At 38.3% G+C, this 12,796-nt stretch overlaps 1 protein-coding gene across 2 annotated transcripts in view; it reads right to left on the bottom strand.

The window, feature by feature from the left end:
• Window positions 1-8,635: 8,635 nt before the first annotated feature.
• The window catches only part of LOC132830868 (26S proteasome non-ATPase regulatory subunit 11), a 105,280-nt gene continuing 101,119 nt past the window's right edge, over window positions 8,636-12,796 (bottom strand). For both annotated transcript variants that reach the window (XM_060848766.1, XM_060848767.1), the window contains one exon: window positions 8,636-9,135. The gene's annotated coding sequence lies outside the window, so the exon portion shown is untranslated. The remainder of the gene's footprint in view (window positions 9,136-12,796) is intronic.

Here is a 12,796-nt window from a genome sequence, read left to right as displayed (position 1 = left end):
TTAGCTTATAAACTAGTATTCCAAGGCTCATTTTAGCAGTTATGAACCTTGCACATTCCAACATTTCGAAGCAAACCAGAGAGTATAAATATTCCTGTAGACAGGATAAGAGAAAGAGCTAGGATGGTAGATTTATGTTTGTTTACACACCTGTTTAGCCAGCTTAAGACAGATGCATTCCAGGGTTGTTTGAATCAATAAGTTACCCTGCATACCTGAATCCTCCTGTAGGCTACATAGAAATAGATCAACTACAACTTGGACATAGTTGTCAAGATAATGATATCAAATCCTCAGGCTGAGTGTATATTATTTACCACCCACAGTTACAGCAGTAAACCCGCCTTGAGGGTAGTCCCATCGAATATCAAAAGAAACTGAAAGGAGAGCTCAAGACCAGAGGTGACATAGTCTGGCAGAATGAGACAGCTTTATTTAGTCAGCTTAAGATTTAGCCTGTAAAAATGTTGGTTTATCAGCAACACGGTCCTCACTTTAACATCAGGAGAATCAAAACCATTTTCCTGGCCTCTTCCCAAAATCTATTTATAATTCAGCAATGGTCTTCGTGAGTCACTTTATATTTTTCTTCAAAGTAAAACATGATACTAACAAACACTATGCACCCCCATTGCTCAGTGTTCCTGAGGTTGCTTGAATAAAAGTAAATTAACCTGTTTCTCTCCTTAATGATCCTGCAAATGGGTGAATATATTGACGTGCTGCACAGTTAATATGCTGCTCTCTGAGAGGAGGTCGAGCAGATCTGTTGAGGTCGAGCAGATCACAGTAGACCACTCAAAAGTAAAAACATGTTTCTGGGAAGATATGAAGTGGCATGGTCTTGGGATACTGGTAAAGAATACATAAATGATAGTTAGTTACTTCAGAGCATTGAGTATAGGAGTTGGGAGGTCATGTTGCAGCTGTACAGGACATTGGTTAAGCCACTTTTGGAATAGTGTGTGCAATTCTGGTTTCCCTCCTAAAAGGAAGAATGTTGTGAAACTTGAAAAAAGTTCAGAAAAGATTTACAAGGATTTTACCAGGGTTAAAAGGGCTTGAGCTACAGGGAGAGGCTGAATTGGCAGGGGCTGTTTTCTCTGGAGCGTCAGAGGCTGAGGGGTGACCTTATAGAATTTTATAAAATCATGAGGGGCATGGATACGGTAAATAGACATGTTCTTTTCCCTGGGGTGAGGATGTCCAGAACTAGTGGACATAGATTCAGGGTGAGAAGGGAAAGATTGTGTAGGGTCAACTTTTTCTACACGAAGGTTAGTGTGTGTATGGAATGAGCTGCCAGAGGAAGTGCTGGAGGCTGGTACAGTTACAACACTTAAAAGATATTTGGATGTGTATATGAATAGGAAGCATTTAGAGGGATACGGGCCAACTGCTGGCAAATGGGACTAGATTAGTTTAGGATGTCTGGTCAGTACGGACAAGTTGGACCGAAGGATCTGTGTCCGTATTGTACATCTCTATGATTCTATGTCACTAAGGAAGCAGAACGATAATGCACTGAAGAACAGGTCTCAGATACATATCTTGACAAAGCATTCATTATGTCAGGCAGCATCACCTGCTGCGCTTTTCCAGCAACACATTTTCAGCTCTGATCTCCAGCATCTGCAGTCCTCACTTTCTTCTCAAAGCATTCATTATGACTTGAAGAGAAAGAAATCAGTTTCACTGATCAATGTACTGACATAATCCATAGAGGAACTAACTCAAATAATTGAAACTGAGAGGGGAAATACTTAAGAAACATCGACAAGATAAACACGGGTGATCGGAACATTGGAAAATCTTTTAAGTCCATGCCTAAGTTGTTGCTGTAATTGTACATTTCTTAACCAGCCAAGAGTGAACCAACATCCCCAGAGATTGACAGGATAGCTTCACTGTGAAAACAGATAGACCGATTTGGGGAATAAACAGATGCATAAGTTTGAGAACGTGCCTAGTATATGTCATCAGTCATCCCTTGGTTGATAATCTTTGCTTTATGTTTGGCAGCTGTCCAAATCTTAAATAACAACAGCTCTAAGAGCTTCAGTAGGTTATCAGTGATATATAATCAAGAAGTTAAATAATCAAACGTATGCACTAGAATAGGGTAATAGACCAAGGCCCTAAACTGAGGGTCCACTAGTTGATGGTTTGACTCTTCATAACCCCAAAACTTACACTTGATCAGTATCAATTGATGTTGGTGAGTAAAGAAGAAAAGGACAGTATCACGGAAATTAGCCAAGAGCTATAGAGGTAAACTGGACTGGAATTTAAACAGTTTGTAAAGAGGCTAAAACAAGAGAAAGACAATACCACATGAGCTAATGTCACAAGGCCACTTTAGCAGTCTGAACCTTGAACACGCCAATTGTCCAACATCAGCAGAAATGACTAGAAAGGAACTTTATAATGTGTTGAGGAGCAGACCAGAATAAAAACAAATGCCTGTAAACAGGATTAGATGAAGAGCTAGAATGGATGCTTTCTCTGTTAACAAGAATGAAATAGAAACAGCGTACGTGTACTTGATCATTGAGTATAAAAGGTGGATGGTTTACAAAATATTTTATTTATTTATATATATATATACACACACACACACACACACACATACATACACACACACACACACACACACACATATATATACACACATATACATACACATACACATATATATACATACACATACATACACATATATCTCTCTCTCTCTCTCTCTCTCACAGAAAGGGGCGGGACAAGCCCAGGCACAGTCGGACAGTTATGTTGGGCTAAAATAAGACTTACTTTGTCTCTGAAGTTGTCTGAATACACACAAAAGGTACCCTACATACTACAGGCCACCTATGACCAGTATAGAAAGAGATTAACTGCAATGCAAAATTCAAAGCCATCTTCAAATTCTATGCAATAAACTTCAGCGTAACGTTGTTATGTCCAGATTCAACACGTACCCATTACTTTAACACACAGATCTCTCATACCCAATGAATTCAAATCCTGGATTAGCCCAACATATCTAGTGTTATTACTGGACAAGTAAAATGCCTGGCTAGATAATTTTAACAAATATTTAACAAGATAATCTTTCATTTAAACAAGCACATCAATGCTGTAAATTTGGCTTTAATAATAAAACAGAAGCTTATTACACAAAAAGGTAAAAACCAAATAAACCATAGAACATAAATTTGTAAGATTTTAAAACATAGGAAAATTCCAATCCAATCTATCCCACCACCATTTTATACCATTACTTTACAGAGCTCAAGCCCAGAAAGTTAATTTCTGTATCACATCTATATGTTTAATTTAACTGTTTATTTCAATTCCTGATCTTGAGAGATTTATAGCCTCTTTCATGATAAGTCACACAACCAAGCTTAAACTTTCTCAACTTGGAACCATGAATGTGTCATTATGACCAAACACTCCTGGTCTGGAACTTCCAAACTAAAATTCTAACACTGAGCTAACCCATTTCTCAACATTTTAAAACTAACTCCTTTCTCTTGGAAAAACGGTTTCAAACATCTAACTTCAACCAGGAAATCTGAACTAACAAGAGCTGTCAAAGTTGTGCGTGTTTCCTCCACCCACGAGTTAAAGGAAATCCAGATCTTTCTGAACAGAAGCAAACTAATGCTCCTCAATGCTTACAATCTGCAGTCAAAGTCTCCCAATGAAAATTCACATGAATTCCCTCATACTTGTTTAAAAATAAATCATTGCTTCAGAAATATTGATAAGTTAATTAAACCCCTTGATGCACAGACCAAATCCATGTCACTAGGACATCATCTAAACTACAAAATAATTACTACTATATAAATTTGACCTTACAAAGGAGAAACATTTTAAATTTGCTGCCGAGCCTGACATTACTTCTTCAAAAAAAAAGTATGGAGAAGTTGAGGAAAAAAAAAGGAAAATACAAAAGGACAGAATGTTTGAGATAGGAAATTACATTTTCAGTTCCTAAAATTTAAAGAAGCAAAAATTTAACATAATTCCAACAAAAACAATTTATAAGGTAAGAGCTAAATGTACTTTTTTCTTCCGAAGCTTGTGGAAGATGCTACAGTCTAGTTTACATATGACATATAAGCTAATAGTTAGCATTGTTGTGTTACTAAGTTTTTATGAGGGCAGAGAGAAGTTCATAAAGGGTCATGTAATGCAAGAAGGTATCATGGTTTGGTTGTATATTTGATAAGCACCATGCCACATATGTCTAATTAACATTTTGAGAAATGTCATGGAAAACAAATTTCTACTTCCCATTTTACAACAGGAAGATGGGAGTATCACTCACAGGCCTGGTATCTTCTTGTAGCATCACTTCCCACTTCAGGTGAAAACAACAGGTCAATGGCATTACCTCAAACTTAAACCCCTGAGCTGACAGCTTAGCTTAACACCAGGCTTGCCAAACTGATTCATGGGCCTCAGTGGGATTGGCAGCAAAGATCTGATGCAACAATACCATTGTGGAGCTCTGACCAAGTACCAACAGCTGAGAAATTATGCATTTTTTGGGAAAGAAAATCGGACGTAATACTCCACACTTGTAGGCTAAATCCTGTCCTAAGGAAAGTATTAAACACTATCCTAACAATACCAAAGTACGCACTCTTAGCTTAAAGACTAAGATTTAAACAGCCTCTCCCTCTATCTCCCCCCCCACCCCCACCCCCAACCCAGATGACATCTTCCCATTACAAATGCAATTTCCTGTTTCTGCACACCACCACCACCACCACCCCTCCTCCCCCCCCCCCCCAATCAAAAAAAGGTATAATTTCTCTATAATCTCATTAACAACCCCAACAAGTCTTAGCAATTTAGAACCAAAAAGTGGGGTTACAACGAGAAAATGATTAGGAACACAGTTCTAACACATTTGCCAATAAAGAGGGAATGAAATATTTACGTAGATTCCATTTGTTCAAACTGATCCAAAAAGCATTTTTGGGATGAGGGGAGTTTATACACCCAACATGCAAGCCTCTCACACATGCTAACTGGTCATGTGAATGAATATTGACTATGGCAACTTATGTTGCAAACACACCTGATTCTCATGCTGAGCTGAGGGCTACTTAAGAGTACTAGGCTCTAATTTCTTCCAGTAATACCAGTGGAGGATTCCAAAATTTGTTTGTAATAAATCATGTGATGGTAGCAAGGACATATGAAAATATAGCCATTAATGCACCTGAAACTATGTATTTAAACATATCAGAACATATGGTATGGGGGAAAAGCGCAATGAAATTCCTTTCTGGTCACGACAGTTTAAAAAAAGTGTAACTCAGAATGACAGTGAAAGCAGGTCATCTACCACCAGTAGAAATTTAGTAGTGATTCCGATTACACATCAAAGCTGATTGAATAAAAGAATGATCTTACAGACAACATGTTTAATTGAATGTATATTCCTGGATATGAGCATTTCCAGCATAAAGCTTAAAAGTTTCACTGTCCCATGTGATTGGAGTAAAACCCCCGACACTAAGAACAAACACTGTACAAGCCATAAAACATTTATAGCATTTAATTAAAAACTCTTAAAATTCACCAGATCAAAGATTTAGTTTGTTTTTACATTGTGGAAGTATGCAAACATCATCCAATATTTCATATGGACAAAGACATGAATATATATAAAATGTATATTATAAAAACACAAGTGCAGGTAATGGAGGAGATCCATGCACAACATCCATACATTCTACACAGGATCAATCTAATGAAATAAAACTTCAGTTCAGCTCCACGTCACCCACCCATCCCACCCCCTAAAATTGAAAAGATAACCTACTACAGGGCTAGTACTGTCCCAACTTATTAGTTATTGCAATCATCGTCAGCAACTACTCATTAAAGCAATTTCTTGCAACAGTGAGTTTCGTCTTGATTATTGAAGTAACATTGCATGTTGATTGATCTACTGAATAAGATTTTTGGCAAAGTATTGGAGTACAAAATTAACTGGGTAAAGTAACTTTCCCATTTTAAAAAAAACTCTCCCTTTGGGCTCAAAATAATTTCTATGATTTTAATCTTTCATCTCTGCTAACATTCTCATTTTAAACAATGCCCATTTTTCAAGTAGGGTTTAAATTGGATACTGGGCTGAACATTCACCAATTGATCTGCCAAAGTTTAATTCGGGTTTTCCTGGTGTTTTTTCTAACTCATTCCACTGGATATTGAGGGAAGATGCCCAAAGCAAGCAAGCAGAACACATGCTGCAAATGAAAATATAGTAGACCTAACAATGCCATTATGAGAGAGGATGGAAGCAGTTTCCTTTTTATTCCCTTATGTACCAATCTGTCTACACATTATAAAGAACTACCCATTAAGAGTTATTGCTGGTTTTGCTGACTGAGGTTCATCTTTTGGAAGTCTGAAATAATGGTCATTCAAGAGCACTCTGAAAAGTCAGGTGATCATGATACTGTCATCAGTTAAAGACAGCCATTCCGAATTAAAGCATTAAAAATCGATCATCCTGCAAAGTCAATCGCCATGCTCTATTTTAATATTTAACTACTCACAGCTGAAAAATAATTATAGGCTTGATGATCACATCAGTGCAACCTTCAGTCATCTGGTGTAGCTAAGTTGTAAACTAATTGCTGCTCACACTACAATAGCAACTAATACTTTAATATAATTCCATTGCATTCCAAATGTACATTCACACTGCATTTAAAACACCATGTTCTGAGTCAATCCAGCAGCGATTTATCAATGTAGGAAAGTAATTGCAATTGACTATATTTATACAGTATAAATAATTACAAATGCAAGGTCCAGTTGTAAAGGAGCAATGTGCAGGTTCTTAAAAAGCTAGTTCTGAAAGGGATCAGCAACTAGTGCACTCAATCGACAAGCAACTACTATGCTCAAGAGACCTTGAACTCTATAATATTTAAAGATTTTATTATTAACTTGTGGATCACCCCTACTCTAAAAATAACCTTCCCAATTATAATTTTATTATTTGATGTTGTTGAAATTTCATAACAGACCACTGCAACAACCTTTCAAGTAAATCTTCAACAAAATGCTAAACTAATTTGTGCAGTTTTGTCTTACCAAACAACACCTCATGTGCATATAGAGTACAAATTAAATGGCATTTCGAAAAAAAAAAGAGGCTGGATTTTCATGGAAGAGGCAGAAAAGTCAGGATACTTCCCAACCAGGCACACCCGTCTCATTCCAGAGACAGGTGGCACCACCCACCATATTTTCACCCTAGGGAGGCAATGGGTCAGGCTCCTCAGCTCCAAAGGCAGGCTGGTGGGACTGGTAGGAACATTATCTCCATTTACTGGATCATCAATCCAGTTGTAATGATGCCAGGCCTACCAACTCTCCGCATCCCCACAATTCCTTTTCCCTTTCCAAATTCCCCCATCACTCATAGCAGTACCTCCCCCCACTCCACCACCAAGTTCACTCTCCAAGTATCCATGATGTACAGAATGAACCAGCCACTGACAAGTCTTCAAAATAATCCTGAAACTATTAAAATTGAAAAGAACATTCTAAACAAAAAAATGCTGCTCATCTCACAACCTCTTAAATGTGTCAGTCAGCCACACGGTCATTTAAAGCATCAATGTCAAAAAGCTTTTATCCATTTTAGAACGCAATGTTGTGTAAACAAACAGTGGCAGTGGAAATGCCTTTCAAAAGAAACAGCAAGCCGTTATAAGGTAACAGATACACAGTTCAAGCAAGCTTTCCCTCTATCCTGTAGCCATATAAACAATGCTGGCTGAGATTCAACTATCCATTCTTGAAACTCAGTCAAGCAACCATCTTGTAAATGCATCACCATAAGCTAAACAGACGGCCTCATTACAAATCTCTGATTGAGCTCAGTAAATGGCTTATGCACTTGGATTTCAACATACTGATGCAGCTGCAGAGGGAAGAGAAAGCTTTGTTTGATGGCTGCATCTTTTACCATTTAATATTCTGCTGCTTTGAATTTTTTTTTCACAGCCTTTGGCAGTTTACATAAGATTAAGAGGTCTTAAATGGATTAAAGTATTTGGCACTAACATGATTGATTGACACATCAATAAGAGGGAAAGCTGAATGGCTTTTTTTTCTGGTTGCCAACTCAGTCTGGGGTTCCCTTGCAGATCTCCTCTTAAAGGTCATGAACTTACTTACAGCTACTTACAGATAGAGTCCAACTTCATGAAAATTGAAGGACAGGGGAGTTAGGGCTGTACACCCCTACAAGAGCTTGAAAAGGACAGGAGTACTGCGAGTGGGCAAAAATCCGGGTGTCAGTTCCCAATGAGATCATTAGAAGGGTCCTGGGTCTGCCTCATCTGGGGAATATCCAGCTCCAAGGCTTTCCTACTATCCCTTGCCCCAGAAGAAACACAAAAGCAGAAAATATGTACACTATGGATGGCTCAATAATACTTTACTTAAAGTATTCAAACATAAAAGCCAAAATTAGGTTCTTCTGCATCCTGAGTTCCAATAGCCAATTTACACAGTTTTTGTGAGTTTTGTTTTTTCCCCCAAACCTAATTTATAAATCTAAAAATGAAAAAAAAAGCACACATCACACTTTGAAAAAAATGTTTTCTTCTTTATTTATGAACTCATCTGAACATCAGATATACCTGATAATTGTTGGTTAGCGAGAACCGTTTGTACATTTGATATTGATGGCAAGAACCAAAACAGCGCCGGCATGTGTAGGAAACTGTTGGAAAACAAGTCAGGTCAAAAGCAGTGTGATGTCAGCCAGGTCCAGAGACAGCATGGGTCAACGGTCAACCAAAAACCTCTGGATATAACAAAGCGAGAGTTTGGTTAAACCCTCAATAGAATGAAGAGCAGGACAAAATATGACAAAGGATTTTAAAAAAATGTCATACCATCCCCTGATAACCTGCTGGATAAAGGCTACATCAAACTGGAACAAACTTGTTCTGAACAGAATGAGTTTGACGAGGGATTTAAAAACTTTCAGACTGAAAGTAGGACACACAAAAAATCCTAGCATTTCTCCAAGCTCTGGTCTCTTCTGTCACACAGTCCAACTCTCTGGAACACAGACTCTCTCTGTGGAAAGAAAAAACAAAACAGCTAAATAAGCATCAACAGAGCTAAAATAAAGCCACCCTGATAAAGTTAAATGAATTACTACACTAGCTTCAAACCTACTTGAACACAGACCAACTTTCAAACAGAAAAAGAAAAATTATCTTCACCACCACATAAAAATGGTCAACGTTGATACAATACAGAATGAGGCTGACATTTGGTCCATTAGCCATACGAACCACAGATGTAACTGACGATCTGCTCTGTAAATGTAGGCAGAGCTTTGTACAATGTTACGCTTTCGGAACCTCAAAAAAAATACACTTCTTGAAAGGAACAAAGTGTAGGTTTACCAAATATACCTAGGATTAAAGAGGTTAAATTATAAAATATCACAAACTTTGCTTGCATCCTTTTGAATTTAGAAGTCTGATAAGAATTGAATTCAATGGAGGAGATATAGAAACTACTTCTGCACGCAGAGTAATTCTGAACAGGAAAGCCAACCGTAAAACCTGGATTTGGGTATTTCGGAGTCATAGAATAGAATCATAGAATCCCTACCATGCGGAAAGAGGCCATTCATTCCTCAATGAAGAGGTAGTAGAAATCTGTCATGTGCACCTGGATGTGGATTTTATTTCAGTTTAAATTTTCAAGTTTGGGATTGACAGATTTTAGTTCAGCAACAGTCTTTGTAAACACTGAAGAATTTTCAGGGGTGGGGGAATGCTGAAACAGATCAGCTTTGATCTAACAACTGTAGAATAAGCTCAACAGGCTACATGTCTCACTTCAGTTTTCAACAACACCCAAATTCGACTGAATTGGAACGGAACGGAAACATTGGCATCTGTAGTTTGACCTGCAGACCCAATTTTAATGTGTTCATCAATTATTCATGCTACTAAAAGCAAAAATTCTCAAAACATACCAAATTCTGTCATTATTATACATTGAAATGAAGAATAATTTCCACTGATTAAATATTATATTGTAAAATAGCTTTTTTTTTTAAATAAGAAAAATTCCTACAGTGTGGAAACAGCCATTTGGCCCAACAAGTTAGGGTATATCAGAAAAATAATGTGAGCAACCTGCATTCTTTATTTTCCTTTCCTTGAATGTCAGCCACTTAGTGCCACCTTAGTTAACATTGGGTCTTGAACAAAATAGCTAACTTGCAGCCTGCTTTAAAGATCATAAAGGCCTGCTCCACCATTTAATATGAACATGGCTGATCTTACTGCAACCTCAAATTCATATTCCAACCTGTCCCCAAAACCTTCAAATCCCTCGTTATTGAAAAGCTTAACTGTTGAAAATATTCAATAGGCCTCCACAAAGACACTCAATCTTCAAAAAACAAAATTCTCCCAATCTTTATCTTAAACTAGGGAGCTCATATTTTTAAACTGTCTCCCCAGGTTCTAGTCTCTCCTAAAGGCCCCTCATGAATTTTATGCCAAACTGAAATCTCATTTGCATCCAGCCTATCGTGTTCCCACAGGAATTTATGTATTTCAATAATATTACCTCTCATTTTTCTAAAAGCCAGTGGATACAGGTCCAACCTCTCCAACCTTTCCTCATAAGGTAACTCTCCCATCTCTCAATTGTTCCTAAGTAATTTCCATAGCTTTTTAAATTAAGAAAGGCTGTAAGCAGCGTAGAAAGTACAGATCTGAGAGTCTGACATTGGGGACAAGTAAGTTGTTGGAGGTGATTCTGAAAGATAAGATTGACATGGATTTGGAAAGGCAAAGAATGTTTAGGGATAGTCAGCATGATTTTGCGCGGAAATCAAGTCTCACAAACTTGAGAGCTTTATTTGAGGAATTAACAAAAAGAAAGATCGATGAGGGCAGACATTGTTTACTTGGACTTTAGTAAAGCTTTTGATAAGGTGCCATTCGGTAGACTAATTAGTAAAGTTAGATCACATAGGATTCAGGGTGAACTTGCCAATTGGGTACAAAATTGGCTTGACAGTGACAGAGAGGGTGGTGGTAGAGGGTTAGGTTTCATTTTGGACACTTGTGACCAGCCGTGTTCCATAGAAATCAGTCCTGGGTCCACTTTTGTGTCATTTCTATAAATGATTTGAATGAGAATATAGAAGACACGGTTAGTAAGTTTGCCAGTTTATAAAATCAAGAGGGTCACTGATAGGGTGAATGGCCAAGATCTTTTCTGCAGGGTAGTGGAGTTCAGAATAGACAACATATTTTAATGCAAGGGGGGAAAGATTTAAAAAGGGAACTAATCGGCAATATTTTCACACAGACTGTGGTATGGAACAAGCTGCCAGAGGAAGTGGTGGTGGGTGCAATTACAACATTTAAAAAGGGATCGGGATGGTTATATGAAGAGGAAGGGTTTAGAGGGATATGGGCCTAGTGCTGGCAAACAGGACTAAATTAATTTAAGATTTCTGGTTGGCATGGACGACTTGGACTGAAGAGTCTGTTTCCATGCTGAAAAGCTGCAATACTATGACTCTACACTGATGAAGCAGCTGAAGATAGCTGAGTTTAGGACACTACCTGAGGAACTCCTGCAGAGATGTCTTGGAATGGAGATGAATGATCTCCAAAAACATTTACTTGTATGTAGGGTGTGAGTCTAACCAGTGGAGAGTTTTGCTTGGATACCTTGATGCCATACTCAAACAAATAGAGCCCTTACATCATCAGCTGTCACTCTCACCACCAAATCTGGAAGTGAGCTCGTTTATCCATGCACGAACCAAGCCCTACAATAAGGGCAAGAGCTGAGAAGCCCTGGCAAAACCAAATGGTGTCAGTAAGCAGGTGCTGTTTGAAAGCAATATTGATGACAACTTCCATCATTTTACTGATGATCAAAAGCAGACAAATGGAATGGTAATTGGCTGGGTAGATTGGTCCTGCTTTGTGTGTACAGGAGATACCTGGGCAATTTTTCACATTGTCAGGAAGATGCCAGAGCTGTAGCTGTACTTGACAAGGAGCGCATCAAGGTAAAAACAATGACTGCAGATGCTGGAAACCAGATTCTGGATCAGTGGTGCTGGAAGAGTACAGCAGTTCTAGATGCCAAGTCTTCAGTACTATTCCTGGAATGTTGTCAGGACCCATAATCTTTGCAGAATCCAGTAGCACCCAACCATTTCTTGAAATCAGGTATAGGGAATCAAATTGACTTAAGACTGGCATCTGTGATGCTGGGGACAACTAGTGGAGGCTGGCACAAATGCTTCAGCCTTATTTTTTCACTCATACTGGGCTCTTCCATCATGGAAGATGGGAATATTTGTGAAGCCTCCTTCTCCAGTAAGTAGTTTAATTGTCCATTGCCATTTACACCTTGACCTGACACAACTTCAAAGTTTTGATAGGACCCTTGGCTCAAGTAGCAAGTGACAATGCTATTTGGCATGCATATATCCTTGTTTGGGCACTTCACCAGGTCAACACCTCATTTTTAGGTATGCTTGCTGCTGCTTCCGGCTTGCCCTCTGCACTCTTCCTCAAACCAGCTTGATGATAATGGTTGAATGGGGGATATGCTAGGCCAATTAGGTTGCAGTTTCTGTTGGAGTACTATTGATGGCCCACAGCATCTCATTGATGCCCAGTCTCAGGTTGCTGGATTTTTTGAAGATTGTCCCATTTATCATGGCGTTGTTGACACACAA

This window comes from Hemiscyllium ocellatum, chromosome 32 (assembly GCF_020745735.1).
Source record: "Hemiscyllium ocellatum isolate sHemOce1 chromosome 32, sHemOce1.pat.X.cur, whole genome shotgun sequence".
Lineage (NCBI taxonomy): Eukaryota > Metazoa > Chordata > Chondrichthyes > Orectolobiformes > Hemiscylliidae > Hemiscyllium > Hemiscyllium ocellatum.
This window is presented reverse-complemented; position numbering and strand designations above follow the sequence as displayed.